The sequence below is a fragment of the Macaca thibetana genome, chromosome 11, assembly GCF_024542745.1.
Source record: "Macaca thibetana thibetana isolate TM-01 chromosome 11, ASM2454274v1, whole genome shotgun sequence".
Classification (NCBI taxonomy): Eukaryota; Metazoa; Chordata; class Mammalia; order Primates; family Cercopithecidae; genus Macaca; species Macaca thibetana.
The window spans coordinates 26,626,304-26,649,376 of NC_065588.1; the positions used below are offsets into that span (position 1 = coordinate 26,626,304).

Genomic DNA, 23,073 nt, shown 5'->3' on the forward strand with positions numbered 1-23,073 from the left:
AAGACTACATTTCTTAGTCTTCTGTCCAGCTAGGTGGGGCCGTGTGGCTGAGTCTAGGCAAACTGAAGGTAAGCAGAAGTGCCATGGAAATGGCCCTTGTGGGAATCTTGTGTCCTTTCCTCTGCTGCAGCTTAATGCGGAAAAGCTAAGTGGCCTAGGGAGATTCCGAGCCCATCATGGAAGCAACGTAGGACGCTGAACTACCAGGGAAGCCAGCTCACAGAAATGCTGCCCGACTAGAAGCACTCACTGGAATTTTAACTTTTGCTATACAACTCGAGTGAACTTTTGTTATACTAAGCCACAGAGAATTTCAGGTTTAATTGTTTCATTAGCTAGTTTACCTTAAATAATACAGGCCAGTTTGGGTCACTCTGAATGGGCAATTACTTCCCGTCCTGGGCAGCTCCAGCTGTGACTCTTCCTCCGATACTTTGTTCAGACCTCTCTCTCTCTGCAGAAACCCTGACTTTGAGCACAAGCCAGCCACGAAGCTGCCATGAAAAGTCATCTGGGAATATAATTTCATCTACACCCGAGTTTTTCAGGTTTCTCTTGTCTCAGCATTCCCTCTTTCCAGCACCTTTGCCTTATGTCTTCTATCCAATTTTTCCATTGTCTCCAAATTTCCTTTATTGCAATTATCTCACACACACACACGCACGCACGCACACACACACACACACACACACACGCAGCCCTACTTTTTTCCCCCCATGGTAGTCCCTGAACGAAAGTCTCATACATAAAAGCTATCCAGGAGGAAAATCAACGGACTTCAGGACACATGTATGTCATCGACTATTTCAAAATTATCTCTAACATCCATTTGCTGCGTTTCCACCAAACTTGTCATTTGTCCATTTTCATTTGTCCCATGTTTGAACTTCTGGAAATATTTCCCTTTCACAATAATGGCTGAAGGATTAATAAGCCTCCTTAGAAATCTGTCAATTAAATATGTATCTTAAGAACAATGTGATACTTATAAACCATAGAATGCATAATTTTGGTCTTATTTTTTAATATTTTATCAGCTATGGAAGAAGAGTGAGCTAAATTCCTTAGTGTAATCAGCTCTTTTGTTAAAAGCTTCCAATTAACTGCAATTTTAAAAAAAAAAAAAAAAAGAGAAAGAGTTTAGAAACAGGGAGGGAAAAGAAGAAAGGGTGAATGAATTGAAGGATAGCACTGGCTGGGATTTGTATCAATTTATGTTTGATATGCAAAAAACAAAGTGATTACAGTATTGCTGTTTCCTTTAATGAAGTCCCAAAAATGATTTAGGGGAGTATTTACTGCAGTCATGATATTTCTAGGCTTGAAAGAAATCCATACAAAAAGATATTCTGCTGTATCAGATCAATTGAGTTCCAGCCTGGCAAGAAGTGATGATAATTATTGGAAAGTAAATTGTTATGTTTTTGTCTGACTGCCTGTTGCCTTGGCACGTGCTATTTCCAACCCTGTCTGGAAATAATAGTACATTGAGCCATCTTGGGTGACTTACATAACCCGCTACTATCATTTGAAAACTGTCAGCTCCAGTAACTTGCTACTGTTTGTACAGTTTCACTATTGGAACACTGACTTCATTTCATTTGTTTTCTGCCTGTTGCCAAGAGCTGTATGTTAAAAGGAAAATTAAGTATAAAGCTTCCCCTTTAATCTAAATTCACACCATTTTCAATTTGGTTACTCATAATAATAAAAAATAAATACGATTTAATGAAGAGCTGACTATAAAATCGTTCTTATTTTAATATCAATTAAAACTTGCATTGTAGCTATGACTAATTAGCCAGGCAAAACATAATTATTTCTACTGTCTGAAACTATAACAAAAGACCAAGAAATTAGCCTTCAATCAGAATAGTATCTATGTATTTTCTCATCAGTTAAAAGTAAGATGATGGAAAATTATCCTCCTAAATTCCAGGTAGTTTAACAAATACACAGAGTAATTTCCACCTCAGTAGCAAAATACCAACAGAACAGTGAAAAACAGGGTCTACAAGATCTTACTCAGATTGAACCAGTTTACTCCAGTATCAGCAAAATAACAAGAAAAAAGAATCTATAAGTTAAAAGACACAGGGAGAAAATAGGAACTTTGCATCATTTATCAAAGAAAGTAATGTTCTTGGAATGCTCAAATATTAGCACCAAATTCTAATACTAAAACTTTTCTTTAAAATAAATGAAAGGCAAAAAAGAGAAAAGCAGCATGTCTCTCATTTTCTGTAGTGATTTTCTGGGGCAAGTGTGAACATTATTTTACTTCCACATTTGAACAGCACCTGCTATAATTTTTGTATTGCCTGTGTAAACTACCAAAGCCCTGATATTAAACTGCTATTCCTTAAGGCCCATACTGACTTCTGGTATGTGCATGGCTAATGAATTCAGTATCATTATACTTCTGTGGAAATCAACAAAAAGAAGGAGAAGAAAACAAAAGCCTGAAAACTCAGTTTTCAGCAAAAGGAAGAGACAGATATAATCCATAAACTACAGAAGACATATAAGAGCTGCCCATATCAGCAGCCATCAGGCAGAAGCCAAGCAGGAGAAAGTACAGAGAAGCACTGAGAGTGGCCACATGGCCCAGCCGCAGCCCCAGGAAGTTAAGGCAAAAATCTGTCTCCTGAAGTGAAGGAGCCCACCAAGAAACACCAAAGCTGCAACTCATATTTGTATCCACAGAAGTCAGAATTAGGGGGATAAAAGGCAATGTCAGAAATGCAGAGGGGATGGGTATGGTGGCTCATGCCTGTAGTCCCAGCACTTTGGGAGGCTGAGGCAGGCAGACTGCTTGAGCCCAGGAGTTCAAGACCAGCCTGAGCAACATGGAAAAATCCCATCTCTACAAAAAAAAAAAAAAAAAAAAAAAAACAGCTGGGTGTGGTGGTGTGGTGTCATGAGCATGTAGTCCCAGCTACTTAGGAGGCTGAGGCAGGAGGATTGCTTGAGCCGTGAAGGCAGAGGTTGCAGTGAGCCATGATTGCACGACTGAACTCCAGCCCGGGTGACAGAGTGAGACCCTGTCTCAAAAGAAAATAAAAAAGAAGAAGGAAAGGAAGTGAAGGGGAATGGGAAGGGGAGGAGAGGGGAGAAGAGGGGAGAAGAGGGGAAAAGAGGGTAGGGGAGGGGAAAGGGAGGGGAGGGGAGGGGAGGGGGGAGGGAAAAGGGGGAGGGGAGGGAGAGGGGATGGGGGGAGGGAGGAGGGGGGGGGGGAGGGGGGGGGGAGGGGGAGGGGGAGGGGAGGGGGGGGGGGGGAGGGGGAGGGGGGGAAGGGGGGGGGGGGGGAGGGGGGGGAAGGGGAAGGGGGGGGGGAGGGGAGGGGGGGGGGGGGGGGGGAGGGGAGGGGGGGGGGGGAGGGGGGAGGGAGGGGAGGGGAGGGGGAGGGGAGGGGAGGGGGGGGGGGGAGGGGGGGGAGGGGGAGGGGAGGGGAAGGAAGGGGAGGGGAGGGAAGGGAAGCTGAGGAACTACTGTTATGAAAGATACCATCAGAGTAGCCATATTTTTAGGATGTGCTCCTGCTTTGTGACAGCAGAAAAGAAAAGCACTTTGGGGGTCTTCAAAGACTTCCCATAAATTACCGGTTGTATCAACGGAAAGAATATATATAAGGGATATAAAGGGGAAGGGAAAGGTGAGAGATGCAAGAGCAAAGCTTATCAATAGATAGCACTTGTGGATTATACAAACAAATTAAAATCATTATAACAAATTTTTGACGTGCATCTTTAACATGATGATGAAATCACGTCTATAAAGGAATGCTGCATAGCAAAGAGATAAGAAATTCAGGAAGCAATTGTGGAAAAAATAGTAGGAGATGAAAACTTAGAAAGTATTTCTTTGGAAATGAATCAATAATTGGAAGGGACACAAACAAGCTCGACACTACAGCAAACAAAGGGATGCAGAGGATAGATATGAGAAAAAAATAAAATGAGTATTTCAAAAATCTCTTCAAAAGTTAAAAGAGAACGTAAAAGAAAAAAGACAGTGAATGGAAGACTCGGCATACATAATTGGAGATCTGAAGAAGGAAACAAAAGAAATGGAAGTTAATAAATAGTTTTACAATATATACTGTAATATAATTATCTTAAATGTAAGAATATTTAAAGAGTATAACATCGATGACAAATGAGAAAACTAGGAACTAGTTTTTTAAACTTTAAAAGATCCTTTGCATCTAGAAAATAAACTCTCCTTAAATAACTGTTAGAAGAGAGAAATTCTAAAGAGACTTTCTGAAAAACAATAATAATTAAAATACTGTATATAGGGAGATGCTATGGGATGCAACTAAAGTACTGCTAACAGCAAAAGAAACTATCAACTGACTTAACAGACAACCTACAGAATGGGAGAAAATATTTGCAAACTCTGCATCCAATGAAGGTCTAATATCCAGAATCTATAAGGATTTTAAACAAAATTAACAAGCAAAAAGGAAACAACCCCATTAAAAAAACAGGCAAAGGACACGAACAGACACTTCTCAAAAGAAGACATACATGTGGCCAACAAGCGTATGAAAAAATGCTCAATGTTACTAATCACTAGAGAAATGTAAATCAAAACCACAATGAGATATCTTACACCAGTCAGAAAAGCTATTTTTAAAAAGTAAAAAACTAACAGATGCTGACCAGGCATGGTGGCTCACGCCTGTAATCCTAGCACTTTGGGAGGCCAACGCGGGTGGTTCACCTGAGGTCAGGAGTTCGAGACCAGCCTGGTCAACATGGTAAAACCACATCTCTACTACAAATACAAAAATTAGCCAGACATGGTGGTACATGCCTGTAATCAATCCCAGCTACTCAGGAGGCTGAGGCAGGAGAATCACTTGAACCCAGGAGGCAGAGATTGCAGTGAGCTGAGGTTACACCACTGCACTCCAGCCTGGACAACAGAGCGAGACTCTGTATCAAACAAAACAAAACAAAACAAAACAAAAACTGACAGATGGTGAAGAGGTTGCAGAGAAAAGAAACACTTATACACTGCTGGGGATAATGTAAACTAGTTCAGCCACTGCGGAAAGCAGTTAGGAGATTTCTCAAAGAACTTAAAACAGAACTACCATTTGACCCAGCAATCCCATTACTGGGAATAAGACCAAAGGAATATAAATTATTTTAACATAAAGTCACATATACAGGATGTTCATCACAACATCATTCACAATTGCACAGACATGGAATCAACTTAAATATCCATCAACGGTGGAATGGATAAAGAAAATGTAGCACATATATACCATGGAAATACTACACAGCCCTAAAAAAGAATGAGATCATGTCCTTTGCAGCAACATGGATGGAGCTGGAGGCCATTATCCTAAGCGAACTAACACAGGAACAGAAAACCAAATACCCCATGTTCTCACTTATAAGGAGGAGCTAAACATTGAGTACATATGAACACGAAGAAGGGAATAACAGACACTGGGTCCTACTTGAGGATGGAGGGTTGAAGAAGGGTGATGATCTAAAAACTAGCTATCGGGAACTATGCTTATTACCAGGGTGACAAAATAATCTATCCATTAAACCCCTGCGACATGCAATTTACCTAATATAACAAACACATGTACCCCTGAACCTAAAATAAATGTCGGGGAGGGGGGCAGGAATACATACAAATAAAAAATAAAGTAGCGCTAAGAGAAAAATCTGTATCCTCAAAACATCCATAGAAACAAAAATAAATGTCATATCCAAAAATAAAAAATAGAGAAATTTTAAACCAACTTATTAAATATAGAAGCATGGTGTAACGAGGTTGAAAAGAAACATAAATAGCACTAATAAATACATTTTGAAAAAATTTGCTTTCTGAGCAGATTAACCAGCAGAAACCCTAGTAAAGAAAGAAGAAAAGCCTGAAATACTAAGTAAAACATTGCAAGAAGGAAATAACTAAAGAAACAGAAAAAAATTAAATGATCATAAGATTTTCTATGATCAACAAGATTTTTCAACTACGTAAACTTTTTTGAAAGACTGCATAAAATGAATAATTTTCTAGAAAAATAAAATTTATCAAAATTGAACCCAAATGAGACAGAAAATCTAAAGGGACCATTTTCACATAATAAATAAAGGAAAATTGTCAAAGAGCAACCAGCCCAAAAAGCACCAAGCCCAGATAGTTTCACAGGGAACTTCTCCCAAAGAGAAGATCAATCCAGCACTTTTAAACTGTTTCAGAGCAGAAGAAAATAAGAAAAACTTCCAAAGTCTTCCGATGAAACAAATAAAAACCTAACAAATAGTGATCAACAATAAAAAAAACTACAATATTTTTATAGGTATCATTGTGTACAAACACACACATGTGTGGTTGTGTGTGTGTGTTGGTGAATTCCATGACTCAGTGGAATTTATTTCAGGAATGCAAAGATGGCTCAATATTAGAAATATTAGGAAATCGCTAACAAAATAAAAAGTTTACAGAAATATAGTATGTATATAAAATATCAAAAGTCCTATGATTATGCTTTATAGATGCTGAAGAGCCATTTGACAAAATTTAATTTCAATTTTGATTTTAAAAATGAGTATAATAAATAGATGCTTCTTTAACAAAATAAAATATATTTATCTTGTCCCAAAAGCCAGCATCATGCTTAATGGGAAATATTAAAGGCATTCTCAATAAGGCCGGATAGAAACAAAGATGTTCATTATCATTAATATTTAACATGTGCTGGATGTACAAGCCAAAACAATTAGCAGAGATAAATGATGTAGGGACAAAATATTTAGAAACCATCAATATTTGCAGATGATGTCATTTTGTCCTGTGAACACCAAAGACAATAAAATGAAAAACTACTGAAAACAGTAAGAGAATTTATTAAGGTAATGAGGCTTAAAACATAAAGATGTTCTCCTAATTACTGATACCTCATAAACTATAATAAAAAAAGAAAAAAAAGAAAACAGAATTATTCAAATAAAACATTTAAACTAGAAAAAAAAGAGGTTCTCTAGGAACTAATATGGCAAAATGAATGAGATATATTAAGTAAAAAGAACAAGGTGTGAAATGGTGGTATGATAAGTGATATTACAGAAATATACATATTGTGTTTGCTTATATATACATAAAGGAACTCTGAAAAGATACATAAGAAACCAATAATAGTGATTATCTGACTGGGAGGTAGGTGGGAGGATGGGAACAAGGTGTTAGGGCCATGCAGGTGGGAGAGAAACTATTCTTGTTACATTTTGGTACTATGCAGTATATTACCTACTCAAAAATTAAATGTAAAATAACTTTTAATTGAGATAGTTTTCTTAACATTGTCAGAGAAACATACCAGTTACTGAGCTATTGCCTCTCAGCTCCAAACTGGCCCTTGTGATTTGGGGCTGAAATTTTATAGATCACATTTCTGCTTTGCTGGCTAGATCTAGGATAGACTTTGCCAGCAGGAAGTATGAGAGGGAGATTGCATGCAACCTGGGAGGAAGAAGAGACTCCAGGAAGGAAGAAGAGACTTGTTCCTCTTCTCTGCTTCCTATGGGCTTCCTGTTGACTTCCTGTTTTTGCTTCTTATTTTGTGAGTGTCATTCCAAACACACTTTATTCTGGCAAGGGTGGTTCCTGCTCAAAGCCACAAGTAACGCAGTCTGTAGTTTTTCCAACATGCCTTTCCCTCAGAAATAGCTGCTCCTGGCCTTTGCCAGTGGTCCCCAAAGTCTGAGTTCCAGCCACATGGGACCTCTCATCCAAGTTTTAAGTTGCTTCTCTTTGCTCCTGATGTAGGGGTGAGATCTGCTTCATGAAATGGCTATCTTTGTGTCACGTTAGTATTTTCTTTTCATCTTTCATTTCTTCATTCCTAGCTATCAATTCTTCATATTAAATTTTTTGTTAAAATAATTTGTGGATTTTTGTCTCCTGATTCAAACCTGATTGATAGACCAACCAAGCAAAGCTTTCTCTTTATTTTTTAAGCACATACTATATCTATATATGAATTTGATTGATTAGATATTTATGGGGTGTGGATCTTCTATAAGCTGATATAACTTTGAAAAATTGTAGCAGAACAAGTCAGGAATCAAGTAGAATTAGTTTATGTAAGGAATATAAGGTGTTCTTTTTTAGAGCATCTGGATAAATTATTTCTTGAACCAAACATCACATTGAAGTAGCAATATGAGTCATTGTGAAAGAAAGTACATTAAAGACAGATTTTGCCCCTAAGTAGCTTCCTTTCTATGGTATAAATACACAAATAGAAACTCCAGTTAACCAACATGTATAATGCTGATTTATTTTATTACCTGAAGATTTTTTTGGGAGGTGGTGTATTTTCAATAGTTATATAAAACTGTCATTAATATTTAGTTCATTTGTAAAGAAAAGTTTACACACTCTTAACTGAGTTTCAGAAAACCATGATACTTTATTATTATTTATTTTTGTAAGTGTAAAGCATGAAAAATAATTTCTATTAATTATGTAATATAAATACTAAAATTTAAGATAAAAATACCTTAATAGCTGTCAATCATATACTTGGTAATGCACTATGACAGCTGAACCATTAAGAATGCGTTTCTAGAAAATACATGTTCTGCAAAGTTGCGTGTACCCTGTTATTAACTGTCAACATTTTTCAGATTCATTATATGCAGTCAGGGGCCCCTCTGGAGTCTTTCCAAAGCTTGAGCCAGAATGCTTTGGTCATGAAGCATGTAGGTTCACAGACTTAATTTGGCCTTTTCAAACACTTTCCTTTAAAACAAATATTTGTGGTACAAACAAGACGATCTTTGTAAAAAGAGTGGGAGGGAGGAATGAAGAAAGGAGAGATGCTCAGGGAGTCCCATCCCCAACAGTGATGGATCATATCTCATCGTTAATAGATGCAGATAGGAAAGGAAACAACAACAACAACAAAGCCAGACTCAATTATGTCAGGGTAAGGGATTAGCTAGTCCCTTTTTATTATTTTGCAAAGATGCAGCAGCGAGTTACATTCCCTGATGATAATGAGTTATCCCTCTATCACCAACTCATTAAACCAACTCTGAATTCACTCATTAACAAAGTTACTCCAACTAGCATCAATTTAAGACCTGGAGGCTAGCCTTTTTGTAGCAGATGCCATTTACTGAATTACATTTCCCACTATATTCTTTTGACTATTATAAAATACTACAGTGTCAGACACAGAATATTTTATGTCTATTCTAGCAAGATATATTTTCTATTAAAGTTTTACTAAGAACCAAAAAGAATAAACTATGTTTTTACAATTTGATTTGAATAAACAGGATGAATGCTATATAGTATAAATACTCAAAACTTCAGTTAACCAACCTGTACAATAGTGATTTAATTTAATTACCTGAAGTTTTTTTAGATATTATACAGTGTTCATCCTGTTTATACACACACACATCAGAAATACAGCATAGAGATGTTCTAATGCTATCTCTGTAGCTTAGACTATTAGACATGAGGTAGCCACCAATCCTGATCTTGTATCACAATCACCTGGGAAGTTATTTTAAAACTATATATCCCCAGGCTTATTTATTAGACATAATAAATCAGGATTTCCTCAAAATATGGCCCTACTTGTCCCAGTTTGTGGGTCAGTATTTGGGGACCATTATGATAGTGGAAAAAAACATCTAAGATCTGCTTTGCAACCCCTATTCAGTCACCTCTGAGCAGTGTGACCCCAAGCAGTTCATTATGCTTCTTGATGCATCCGTTTTCCCTTTGGTTAAATGGAATAATACCTAGGGCAGATAGTTGCGGAAATTAACTGAATGGGAAAGTACTGTGCAAGTTAAATCTCACACGTCATTTAGATAATCTATTAAATTGAAAAATTGTTAAATTCTGGGTTTTAGTACATATTAGAAAATAATCTACTCACATTAAAATCAGGATATAAGAATTTACCTTAAGCAAATTCTTGAGAAGATTTTCAAAGAATAGAAGAAAAAAAGCCATTCTTCCACAGCGAAAATAAAACCCCAACAACACCGGTTTTGCTACAGTTCAAGACTGTTTTGCCTAAAATCACAAAAGAATTGTACACCTAATCCCTGTTGATATAACAAAATGGAAGCATTCTGCATAACATTTCGATGCCTTTGGTTTCAGCTCAGTGTCTGAACAATTCTAATGAGCATCTCGCCAGGGCTTTTGGTTAAAAAACGTAATCCCATTTGGAGCAAAACAGAGGTAGAGGGAGGTGGATAGCCAAGCTCATATCATTGATTTTGGTTGTTTCCCAGAGGCTCTTAAGCCTCTAGTATGATAATAATCCTCAACTTCTTTCCCAAGCCCCGATTTCTCAACTTCTATTACCTTTCTTCTTTTATCCCAAATCTTTTTGTAAAAATGTATCTAGAAGCCTCAACCAAACAATATAGGGTTAATTTCTGATGGTTCCTTAAATTGATCAGCTATAATCTCACAAAAAGTTAATTTGCTCATTATTAAAAGGCCATTTTAGCTCACAATTTAGTTTTAATTTAATTGAACTCACAATTTAACACTTTTTCTCACTAATCTTCCTTCCCCCCACCAAATTATCACTGTATCAATTTCTTTAATCTCACTCATAGATAATTGCATTGACAAATAAAATACTAGCAGCCTTTTAAGCAGATTCTCAAAAACAATGGCAAAATCTATTTTTTAAAAAGCCTACTGCTAACTGTCTGTAAGAAAACATTTTTCTCTACTTGTGAAGGTTGGTACTCGCCCACCCCCACATTATTTATCCAGGTTATATAATGCTTAAACTCAGTTCTTCAGGGGCATGATGATGTATACATAATGCAAATATCCTTGCTGGAATTACAATGGCAATTTATCAATTTATGTGCAGCTAATCAACCCATTTGCTTTCTAGTGTAGAGCAGTAAAAGCTTATCTCATGCAGACTCACGGATCGTTCAAAGCAATCTAATTGAATTTCAGGGCCAAGAGTATTGCACAACACGTGACGTGTCTCCAGTGGAGCACAGTGCCAGACACTGCAGGCGTTACATAATCACATGCTGTTGTTGGCAGAGCTGCCTCAGTGGCTTGGCAGTCTGTGTCTCCTCCAATCATGCCCCGCAGCTTTAATCTGCACGGAGTGTTCACATGTACTGTCACATGTTTTGGGACTTTCATAGCAGCAAATAAAACAGGGACCATTTCCCTACTGGTAGAAACAGTTCATTAAAACCAGTCACACAGCACACAAGATTATAACAGAATAGAAGGCATATGTAACACAGATGCTTCTAAGCAAGCAACAGAGAAAGCAAATTTCAAATACTCAATTTTTCAAATGAATAAGGCTATCTAATAGTATCTCTGCCATTTCAAATGAGTTTTCAAATTGGGAAGATGTGGGAATAATATATTTCAGATACTACATAGAATATAACCAATTGACAAACATGAGCCAGATATTCCTGAACATGAGCCACAGGGGGTACTATACATTCTAAACCTCATATACTCATCATTTTATTTGCAGGGATTAATCAAAAAATATGTATAACTATGAAATATTAGATACATCTGGGTTTTAAGTAACGCCATTGGATTTATAAATATTGAACCATTATATATGTATAAAAATATTTACCCTTGCCTTCTTATCATTTTACTGCTAATGTTTTGCCCAAATGTAAAAATATCTCTAAAATTGATAATGAAATACAATACATGCTAAACAAATTCCTACCCACATTTTTTTAAATTTTTAAAAAACAGGTCTATATACAAGATCTTAAACTCAGGTACATGGCAGTGTCTGCAGATTTTTTCAAAAAAAAAAAAAAAGAGAGATCGGTTTCATCCATACAAGGGCTGAAAACAAAGTACACAAACCAGATATATTCTGATGCCATGACTTGTTTATATCTCCACCGACTATTAAAATATTATCAAAATAAAGAGTGTAATACTACAGTAGTTAAAATTAAGCAGGTTATCAATTGTATAAAAATATCACTAAAAGAGAATTCTAAACAAAATGTGACTGTTACTGTAACCAGATTTAGAAAATTTTTGCTTTGATTTCATGTGACTCAAAAAATTATTTATAATTATGGAGTGAGAACTCAAAATATAGATGGAATAAAAATAAAACATTTATATAATTTAAAAATAAACCCCAGAAACTGAGTGAAATAAGTCATTGGTGAGAGGGTGACACCTAGTGATGAGTTGTGATATTGCAGCCCAGCTCTACAGGCCGTCCATTCACCATCTCAGGGAAGAAGCAGGATGAATAAATTTCCAAATATTTTATTGTAAAATATGGATATCACTACCATGAGGAGAGTGTGGGCATGGAAGGGAGGGGATGGCAAATTAGAGATAATCTAATATCCCTGCCAAACTTTCTGTTGCTAAAGCTTCCCAAAGTTCAGGTCTTCATGTCTTTCATTCTGTAACAACTTCCTTTGAATACTTTTTAGTATGGGATTTATGACAGACATATAAAGTATATCCTTTTTAAGTGAAACAGACTTAGAAATACATTTCAGAAGCTCTCACCTGGACAGATACAATCCTTTCCTCCTAGCATCTCTACCTACAGCATTTGTAACCAAAAATATCACAGCAGGATTAATCTTTTTTTTTTTTTTTTTTTTGAGACGGAGTCTCGCTCTGTAGCCTGGGCTGGAGTGCAGTGGCCGGATCTCAGCTCACTGCGAGCTCCGCCTCCCAGGTTTACGCCATTCTCCTGCCTCAGCCTCCCGAGTAGCTGGGACTACAGGCGCCCGCCACCTCGCCCGGCTAGTTTTTTGTATTTTTTAGTAGAGACGGGGTTTCACGGTGTTCGCCAGGATGGTCTCGATCTCCTGACCTCATGATCCGCCCGTCTCGGCCTCCCAAAGTGCTGGGATTACAGGCTTGAGCCACCGCGCCCGGCCAGCAGGATTAATCTTATAGAGTCACTCTTAACCAAAAATATTTCCTCAGTAACTTCAAGTTGACTGACTGTAAGGTGAATTCCATCCATCCAGCTTTGACTTTAAGACCCTCTCTCTATGTTTGTTTTTATTCTCCAAATTCATATATCAGTACTACTGAAACAAAACTTTACACCATATAAATAGGATTGCTCTCAATAAGAACAGTACTCTAGATGACTTGTTCACAAACCACATCCTGAACAAAACATTTTTCACTTACCCTTGTTCTCCCTACTATGCCTTGTTCCTTCCTGATGTTGTTTAGTATTTAATCTTTTCTCTCTATAACTTTGGGCTCACCCTATCAGACCTACTGCTTAACATGATACTTCTCCCGTTTCCTTCTTTGAACACAATTTGTACCTACCCATTAGACTGTCTCACTTTCAGTCACTATAATTCAATCCCAGGTCCCAACCTCCAATCCAAGCCACCACTGCCAGCATTCCTGCGAGACTCCTCCAGTCCTTTGAGCAGAACTCGGGTATTGCTCTCTACAATACTATGCACACTCTGTCTCCAGCTCTTTGCTCACACTCTCACCCAGATGAGAATGTCCCCTTTCTTTCCTCTCTGCTTATATCAGCTGCACTATTTATTCATTTTACAAGTGTTTATTGGGTAGTCCAAGACACTGTGATATGCACTGCAGCTAGAGTAATAAACAAGACTCTTAGACTCATGGAAATAAGAAAAAAACGTACATTTTCTGAAATTTGCTATGAAAAAAATGAATAAGATGTTGTAATAGAGAAGAACGGGGGAAGTTATGTTAGACAGTGTTGTCAAGCTGAGAATGTGACATTAGTACTGAGACCTAAAAAACATAAAAGGAGTCAGGCACACAAATAGCCAAGAGAATGGCATTCCAGGCAGAAGGAATAGCAAATGCAAAACCTCTACATAGAAAGAGGTGATTCTGTTTGAGGAACAGAAAGGACACCACTGTGACTACACTACACTATAATAAGGGAAAGAGGTTGAAAAGATGGCCCAAGCTGTGTTGTGCTGGGTCCTACTAATTTTGGTAAGAAGTGTACATTTTCTTTTAAAGAGCAATAGGAAAACATCAAAGGGTTTTTTTTAAGAAGAATGACATTATCTGATTTACTATTTACAACTGTTACTCTATGGGAAAAAAAAGGATTGGAGGTTACAAATACTGAAATCAGGAAGAAGAGTTAGGAGGTCATGTGGTAGTCTAGGCAGGAGATGATGGTTTCTTGGACCAGGATAATGGATTTAGACAAGGGGGTGGCAGGGCAGACAGGCAGCTGGGTGTATTCAATAAACACTTATAGGTAAAATCAACAAGACTAGCTGATGCATTTTCCATAAGGGGCGAGAGATAAGGAGAAATCAAGAATGACACCTAAAGTTTTGGTGAGCAGTTTGATGGATGGTGATATTATTTATTAATAAGAGGAACGCAGATGGAGTGGACAAGAGAACCAAACACTCAGTCCTGGGATATTTGAAGCCTGGCTCAATTTCTACCTTCTTTATGAAATATCCTAGTACCAAACAGCCCCTAATGATCTATTCCTGAAAAGTTAACACTCACTTCTAGTGTCTCAAGCTTTATGAACAATTCCTAGGAAATGGCTTAGTCATCCCAAATCTGTCAAAAATGTCTTTGGTGCATGGCTTAACATTCTGCCTGTAATGCTGATGTAATCCACTCAGCAGGTACTATAGGGTACATTTATATTATTTACTTTTCACATGTACCCATGTGGCATATATTCTGTATTGGAGTACAGACTTCTTGTGTCCAGACAACTGATACTTCTTGGTGTGTCCTCAGACTTGGCATTGCACTTTGTAGGAAGAAGGCCTTTGATAAATGTTTGCTGTTGTTGATGATGATAGAATGCCAGAAAGTGTCATCAAATTCTGAAAATTCTACAAAACATTACACCACCAATCAGTAGAGTTCTGGTATAGCTGAATATTTGGCATGTTGGGGAATCCCTTTCAGTTCAGGTATACTGGTAGACTTGTTGAGATACTCAATTCCAAATATTCATTTCATAGAAACATTCCTTAGTCTTGACTGAAACATATCTACATTAATAGTTCTCAATCTCATAGAGAAAAGAATGGATTTGGCACCAGTGAAACTGGAAGTAATGCATAGTTTAGTGGTAGCAGCTAATGAGATACCAATACTGATGGTTTGTTATTCATCAGATATGCCTCTGTGGGAAAACAAGTTGAGACATACTTCTCCTATACAATAAAGCAAGGTGTCCGGACCTACAATATTTCCCACAGAAACACGAACTTGGCATGGATAAAGGTAATGACAACTTACTACGTAATGAGATAAAGCTCCCAATGGAGAAAGGTCAGTAGGGAAGTGCCCTTCTCCTTACCTCATGTGCCCCAGGTGGAGGAACTTCTGCTAGTGATGCCTTTGGCCTCTCTCTGCCCACTCACTCATGCCTCCCTTGGAAAAGGGAAGTGCCTTACGTGACTGGTGGTTTGGAAAGAAGGAATAAGAGATGCTTAGCAAAGTCTTCCCCAAGTTCTGCCTGACCCCAAGAGCAGGTGACTTCTGAACTGCTCTCTGCCATATTCTAAGAGGCTTGCCCCTTTGGAGAGTCTGGCGTTGCCATTAGGTTGGGGGGAAATATTAGCAAACACACCCACAGATCTCAAGACATGTTTTCCGGTTGCATATTCCAGTTATGAACCTGACATTTTGATGTCAACCTGAATGACTCCTATGACTTTCAATGGTTCCCACTCCTGAGAGACGGATGTTACCTTGGGGCCTCTGCAAGCCCTAACACTAATAAATTGTTTGAAATAGAACCACAAAGGATGTTGGACTTTTGTTTAGGGCTACAAAAGTAAATATAAGATTCAATGCACTTGTATGTTCGAGGAACACTGCATTTATCCCAGAAAAATAGTTTCTATCCTATCATGTCCTCTGCCATATCTTTCTTAGCCACTTATAACAATGACCATCAGTATGAGAACCTGAAGGAAGAAGTTGTACTGAAATACCATTTCTTCACAGGTCACTGAATACGTGCTTAAAATAACTCTTTACATTGTACAAGAATGAAATGTTGATTACATCTTTATGTTCAGGTTTATTGTAAATGAGATTCAATCTCCCTCCAAATTAAAAGTGCACTTTCCCTTTTGACATTGCTGTCATCGGGATGCTCAGAATATCATGCAAAGGGGGACAAGGTTTCTCCACTAAACTTCGCTGTCCTGGACTTTGGTATTTGTTTGAGGAGACCTGGCAGGAATAGGAGTAATTCCATGCCTAACTAGTTCAGCTCCATACTGAACCCATGTGCTGTGCTGTGCTGTGCTGTGCTGTGCTGTGCTGTGCTGTGCACTGGAGGTACAGAGTGGGTGAGGTTCCTCCTTTCATCTTCCCCTTTACAACAAATGGCACTTCCATTCTTCCAGTTACTCATGCTGCAATCCTTAGAGACATTTTGGACTCCTCGTTCTCCTTTATCTCACATTCAGCCTCACATTCAAAAACTGTCCACTCAAACTTCACTCCACATCCAGAATCCTACAACTTCTTGCCTCCACTGTCTCCCTAGGTTAAGCCCGCATCATGTCTCACCTAGATAACTGCAATCACTTCTTAAAAATTATCTCTGCTTTCACTCTTGCCCTCTTAAGTGCACTCGCTACACTTAAGCTGACACAGTAGTCTTTGCCAATCATAGATCAGATTTCACTCACTCCTATACTCAAACCTTCCAATGGCTTTCTGTCTAATGCTTAGAAACTCTGAGACACCAAAGTTCTTACCATATCCTACAAAGGGCCTACATGATCCAGCCCCTTCTCCCACTGCTCTGATCTCACGGCCTAGTGCTACCTGTCACTGAGCCCTTTCTAGCCACACTGGCTTCCCTGCTGATTCTCAAACCAGGAATCCAGCTGCTAATGCAGATCTTTGGGTGTGTGCTGTTTCCTCTGCCCAGGATGGCTGTGTGGCCTTCCTCAGTCTCTGCCACACAGGACCCTGTCAAAGAGGCATTCTCTCAACACACCATACAAAACACAAACCCCATTTCTCTTCAGCCTTCTTGCTCTCCTTTTATCCTGAGACAGGTAGCAGAATAGTTTTCTATTAAAGATCCTATAACCACACTGCCTGGGTTCTAATGGCAGCTGCGTCATGGGCTGGTTCTGTCTGTGGAACCTGGAACAAGTAAAATAACCAAATCTCTCTAAACCTCAGTTTTTCCATCTGTAAAATGGACATTGAAATGTGAGGATCAAATCTCTATATAAAGCACGTCTAATATCCTTAAAATGATTCCTGGTACCTATAAAGATTCAATACATGATGGCTAGTGCATTCTTCATCACAGCATTTACCCCTTCCTGACGTGTATTTGTTGATCTATTTACGTATCATCTGCTCCCCCTCCAGAATGTAAGCTCCAATATAAGAATGGACTTTGCCCTTTCATTCTGGCTTGTTTTCTTTCACAACTGTATCTTCAGTAACTGGCATAGCTCCTGGCACATGATAGGCATCGAATCAAATTTTTATTTTTGCAGTTTAAGTCTACCTCCTATATTTCTGAAAAGGAATTTATATGCTTTGTAGTCCCATTAAGAATCTAAATCCATAAGACAGAAGGAGATCAGAGAATCAGGATACAGACCTCAAAAGCTCACCTGGCTCAATTGGGATTTTAATTTAATTTAACAGATGATGCAGGTTAGAGCCAAGGGTCCTAGGATCCCACAGCCAATATGTGATGTAGCAAGGGCCTCAGTGTCCCAGATCAGCACTCTCAACACGGTCTGAGGTTACTTTAAATGCCATATTTGGTCTGTGTACGGAGCCAGATTGACCAAGTTCATTTTAAATCGTTGTATATAGCCAGGAAACTATAGATGATACTTTGCTTTCTCATTTGTATGGGGTCAAAAAACCAGCTAACATCTCAAACACTTATTCTGGAATTTTCTACACCTGAAGTCCACAAAGACAGGCCCAGAAGCCACAGAATACTTGAAATTATTTGGACTATTCTCTTGTGTCTGCGTCTGTATTTTGGAAAATTCATTGTTTGTGTTGCCAACAGTCATCATCATCCGATGATACTATTCACTGAGGATCATTTTCCCCATGAATCCTGGAGATTTTTACTTTCTTGATGGTCAGAAGTAAATGTAGGAAGAAGACCATTGTTCTCTGGCTCCCCAATTGGGGCTATGAACTACTAGAATCAAGACAGCTATTATTTGTACACATAAGGTATCCTACTTTGGACTCCAACTCCAGGAACTCTGCCTAGTGTAGGATTCTCTGAAGTCAGCCTCAGCCTTCAACTCTCCCCTACTGGGTTCCTAAATACTATGGATGTGGTTGTAGGTAGAAAGGCCATGTTTATGTAGCTTTCTCAAACACTGTAGTATATCTACATAGGATTGTACCAATACATTCAGAAAAAAAATAATTCTTTCCAGAACTATTTTCTTTTGTCATTTTGAGTTCTCTTAATGCAACTGTCTAATTTATAAATATGAAGTCATAAAAATTACATTCAGCAAAGAAGAGTTGATGATAGATAAAAGCCCAAAATAAATCATAAATCTTTTCAGAGTTAAACTCTTCTGTGATTAAATTTAAACCCACTTTTAATGCTGAACTATCAATATTTTTAGATTTGGATATAGCCACTGAATGCTAAGTAGATTTGGTAAAATAAATCAATTACAGTAAATTGTTTTTATCTTAAATACCCTTAAGAGTAAGATAAAAGATAGAGGTCTGGGAACCAAGCAAGTCCATTTCTGTGTCTGGTTCCCTTGGATTACCATAAATATTCATTGGGCCTTCCTAATGCACCTCATTGTATTCTGCCCACTGAAATATCGGAGGCAGTGAGAAGTACAAACATGCATAACACACTACAGCATTAAAGTGTGTAAGACATTTCAATAAATGTACTGAGGGTAACAGCAGTGAACAATAAAATCAGACAAAAGATTTTCACATTAAAGTCTATAACTCATTTTTAACCATTCATTTATCACATAACACCGGTCATGTGTAATAAACTGGAGCAGAAGCTAATTGTAGAGAAATTCGGCAGCAGACAAGTATAAATAGTGGCTTTTTAAAACGCTCCTTGATTTTTTCATTCGTCTTAGCTTTGTGATCCATCTAAAGCAATGCCCTGACAACTGTTATTCTTGTGCAGATTAGATTGCCTCTTCACTTCCAGGGTGATGTATCTCAGATTTTTAACAGGTGATATTTTCTCACATACACCTCTGATTTTCTACCCTGTTCTATGCTTCATGTTTACTGTATTTACACACACACACACACGCACACACACACACAAGTGTATATCTGAATGATTCCAGAAAATTCCCTTTTCCTGTACAGTCAGTGAAGTACCCCACCACTCAGAATCTCACAGGAAAGATTATACCAACACCAAAACAAAAAACGATCAATCATCTTAATTTAGATATGGAATAGATACTTGCCTGAGGGCAGAAGGAATTACTGTGAGTTTATCTTGAAGTTTATTTTTCTGATACTCCATATTCGCCTTTGATTGGCATAAGAGAACTGGTTAAAATATACTAGAAGTAGGAAAACTTTACACATAAGAAAATATGGTAATATTTTCCTAAAATATTAAATATCAGAAAAGTATTCTATAACTATTTTTAAGATTTAAAAACAAATCTTAAAATGATAAGATATTTGTAAAAGGATATTTACAAAAGTAATACTATGACATGAGTCATTTTCTTTCTTAAAATAATGAAAATGTATTATTTCATTGTTATCTCCCACATACAGGTGCAAGAGATAAGTCATTGAGGTTTGGCTGTATCATGGGCTAAAAGTAGAGTTCTTGTTTGTGTTATGTTCTGTAAAATTCACTCTATCTTTAGGTAGATATTAAAAGCAACCACCAGCATTTTAAAAACTGGCCACTTGCCAAAACAAATAGCAAAATTGTGTAGGTGTAGTTTATAAAAACTTGTAAACAGTATAAAACACTCCTCCAGAAAAGGGACAGTTTTCAATGAAATATTTTTTCTTTTTTTGAGACAGGGTCTCACTTTGTTGCACAGGCTGGAGTGCAACAGCACAATCATGGCTCCCTGCATCCTCAACCTCCCAAGCTCCAGCAATCCTCCCACCACAGCCTCCTAAGTAGCTGGGGCTACAGGTGTGTGCCACTAGGCCCAGCTAATTTTTTTTAAATAACTTTTTGTAAAGTGTTGGGATTACAGGCATGAGCCACTGTGCCCAGCCCCCAATAAAAGATTTTAAGTGTGTATTTTGCACACAATGGACTGTAATGATGAATTGATGAAATGATATTCCAGAATAATTTTTTTTTTTTTTTGGAGACAGAGTTTTTGCTGTTGCCCAGGCTGGAGTACAGTGGTGCAATCTTGGCTCACTGCAACCTCCATCTCTTGGATTCAAGTGATTCTCTACCTCAGCCTCCCAAATAGCTAGGATTACAGGCACCCACCACCACGCCCAGCTAATTTTTGTATTTTTAGTAGAGACGGGGTCTCACCATGTTTACCAGGCTGGTCTCGAACTTCTGATCTCAGGTGATCCCCCCCCCCCCCAACTTTGACATCCCAAAGAGCTGGGATTACAGGCATGAGTCACCGTGCCCAGCCCAGAATAATTATTTAATTTAATTTGTAGCAAATAGAAAACCCCAAAGATCCTACCTAAATTGTGCATTCTTCATTATGCTGAAACACAGTCGAAAAGCGCTCGGTAAGAAACTGGACTCTATATTTGAGTCAGCCCAAGGCTAAAAACCACCACAAACACATTGCTATCAAATTTTCAAATTTTCCCACTTATCTTGGAACCGGTCTATACGATGTTTTGACTTTCTGCTAAAAAAACCTATGTATTTGGTTGTAATTGTCACTTGAGTTTTTATTCCAATCAACTGGTTTTTTTCAACCTTAACCTAAGATAGGAAACAAGAGAAAAACCTCTTTTCTTTTTCTTCTGTGGGTTTAGACCGACTTAACCAATAGTGTTTAGAAATCACTTCCTAAATCTGTTTGTAGATGCCTACAAGCTGCTTGGTGCATTGTGGCTGCCCTCAACAAAACGAGCACAAGAGAAGCATACAGAAAACCTTTGCACATCTCATCTATGAAAAAATTGAAGACTTAGGTATGTCATGGGCTGAATTACACCTTAACCCGCAGCACCTTAGAATATAACCATATTCAGAAATAAGATCTTTAAAGAGGTAATTACATTAAAATGAGGTCATTAGGGTGGACCCTAATTCAATATTACTAGTGCCCCTATAAGAAGAGGAAATTTGGACACAGACACATGTATAGAAAGAAAATAATATGAAGACACAACGAGAGGGTGGCCATCTACAAGCCAAGGAGAAACACCTGGGACAGATCCTTCCCTCCTGGCCCTTGGAAGGAAACCACCTGTTGATCCCTGCATCTCTGACTTCCAGCCTCCAGAGCTATAAGAAAACGGATTTCTGTTGTTTAAGCCACGTGATCTGTGGGACTTTGTGATGGCAGCCCTAAAAACTAACACAGCACAGGTGGCATCATTTCCTTCCTTTGTGCCTTCCCACAGAAGATGATACAATACATGGCAGATTCCCCCTAGGTGTCAGTTATCTGACTAGAACCATATAAGTCAGCCCAGCCTTTTCTCCAAGTAATCCTCTCCCTGGCATCTAATCCCTGATCCAGAGGGCCACTGCTTGACACGTCCATCCTCCTAAGCCCGTGGAGACACCAGCCATCACGTCAGTGGCCTTCCAGAAGTAGGTCCTTCATCTGCTCCTCAGCTCCTGGCTCTGTCATGGGATAGTTCCAAATTTTTGTAATATTCCCTTTTCTTCCTAAAATTGAAGCACTGCAGAAATATTCAGCATGCTTTTTCCAGGAAGCATTCTTGGCAAGAATCAGCAAAATGGTATGCAAACATGTGAGTTTCATTTTGCTTTCAGAAAAATGGCAGCTGTGGAAGAGAGATGACACTTGCCAACAGATCTCAGAGGAAATGGTTTGATCTCAACTAAGAGATAAATTCCTAATCCCTGATATGGCCCTCGAAGAGAGTAAAAGATGTATAAAAAAAAATCTCTTCTATTCTAAACATAAATTTCACATGATCTAGATAAAACTGAAGACATAGAAATTTCATCACCTATCAATGAGTTAGTATATTTTCCAATTTATAAACTCTCATTTAACAATGGAGTATTCTCACTCAAAAAAAAAAATAAAGAAAAAGCAAAAGAAAACCCAAAGCTTCATGAAAACCAGAGAATGGAGCTTCCCTCTCAAGATTTTATGATGTAAACTTTTAAAAAATATGTTGAACACCTAGATTTAAGGAATGTCAAACATTATTTAGTTTAAATGTTGAACACTTAAGGAATTGTCCCTAGTTTAGATGCTGAACAGGTGGTTTACTACGGAAGAAAAGACACTATGGCACTGTAATCAAATAGTCTTTCAAAATTAGTCACTTGCTGTATTTTGCATCATTAGCTTCACACGAACTGAGGATTCTTCGCTAACAGGGTTAAGATCAATATCTGCATGAAGCATTTTTCATTCTTAAGGTTAAAAATTGTTTCATTAAGAGAAATAAGTTCTGGTGTTCTATTGCACAGCAAGGGGACTATGGTTAACTCTACTGTATATTTCAAAATAACTACAAGAGAGGATTTTTTAAGTTCTCACCATAAATAAATGATATGTGTATGAGGTGATAGATATGCTGAATACCTTCATTTGATTTTTATGTAACGTAAACATGTATCAAAATATCACACAGTACCCCATAAATATGTACAATCATGTCCATAAAAGTTGTTCTACTAATTGAGCAATAATTGGAACAATTTAAAATATGCTGAATTACTTATTCCTAGAGGTAACATTAAATCAGGAACTACTATACATAATAAAAATGATTCCAAAAATGCTATATATGGCATTTAAAATGCTCCACATGTTCTACTTAAGAGTATGGTAGAGGTCGCAGAAGACCAATAAAACTTTATCAATGTCATTAAAT

At 37.9% G+C, this 23,073-nt stretch overlaps 2 protein-coding genes across 22 annotated transcripts in view; one reads left to right on the forward strand and one right to left on the reverse strand.

Annotated features, from left to right (window-relative positions):
• MED21 (mediator complex subunit 21) overlaps positions 1-23,073 on the forward strand; it is a 1,150,573-nt gene that overhangs the window by 615,337 nt on the left and 512,163 nt on the right. The window contains exon 1 of one of the 20 annotated variants that reach the window (XM_050746772.1): positions 3,230-3,234. The exons of 12 other annotated variants lie outside the window; for them this stretch is intronic. The gene's annotated coding sequence lies outside the window, so the exon portion shown is untranslated. 7 more of the 20 variants (XM_050746773.1, XM_050746775.1, XM_050746776.1 and 4 more) reach the window with 7 other exon arrangements.
• The window catches only part of ITPR2 (inositol 1,4,5-trisphosphate receptor type 2), a 495,967-nt gene that overhangs the window by 177,388 nt on the left and 295,506 nt on the right, over positions 1-23,073 (reverse strand). The window lies entirely within an intron of this gene.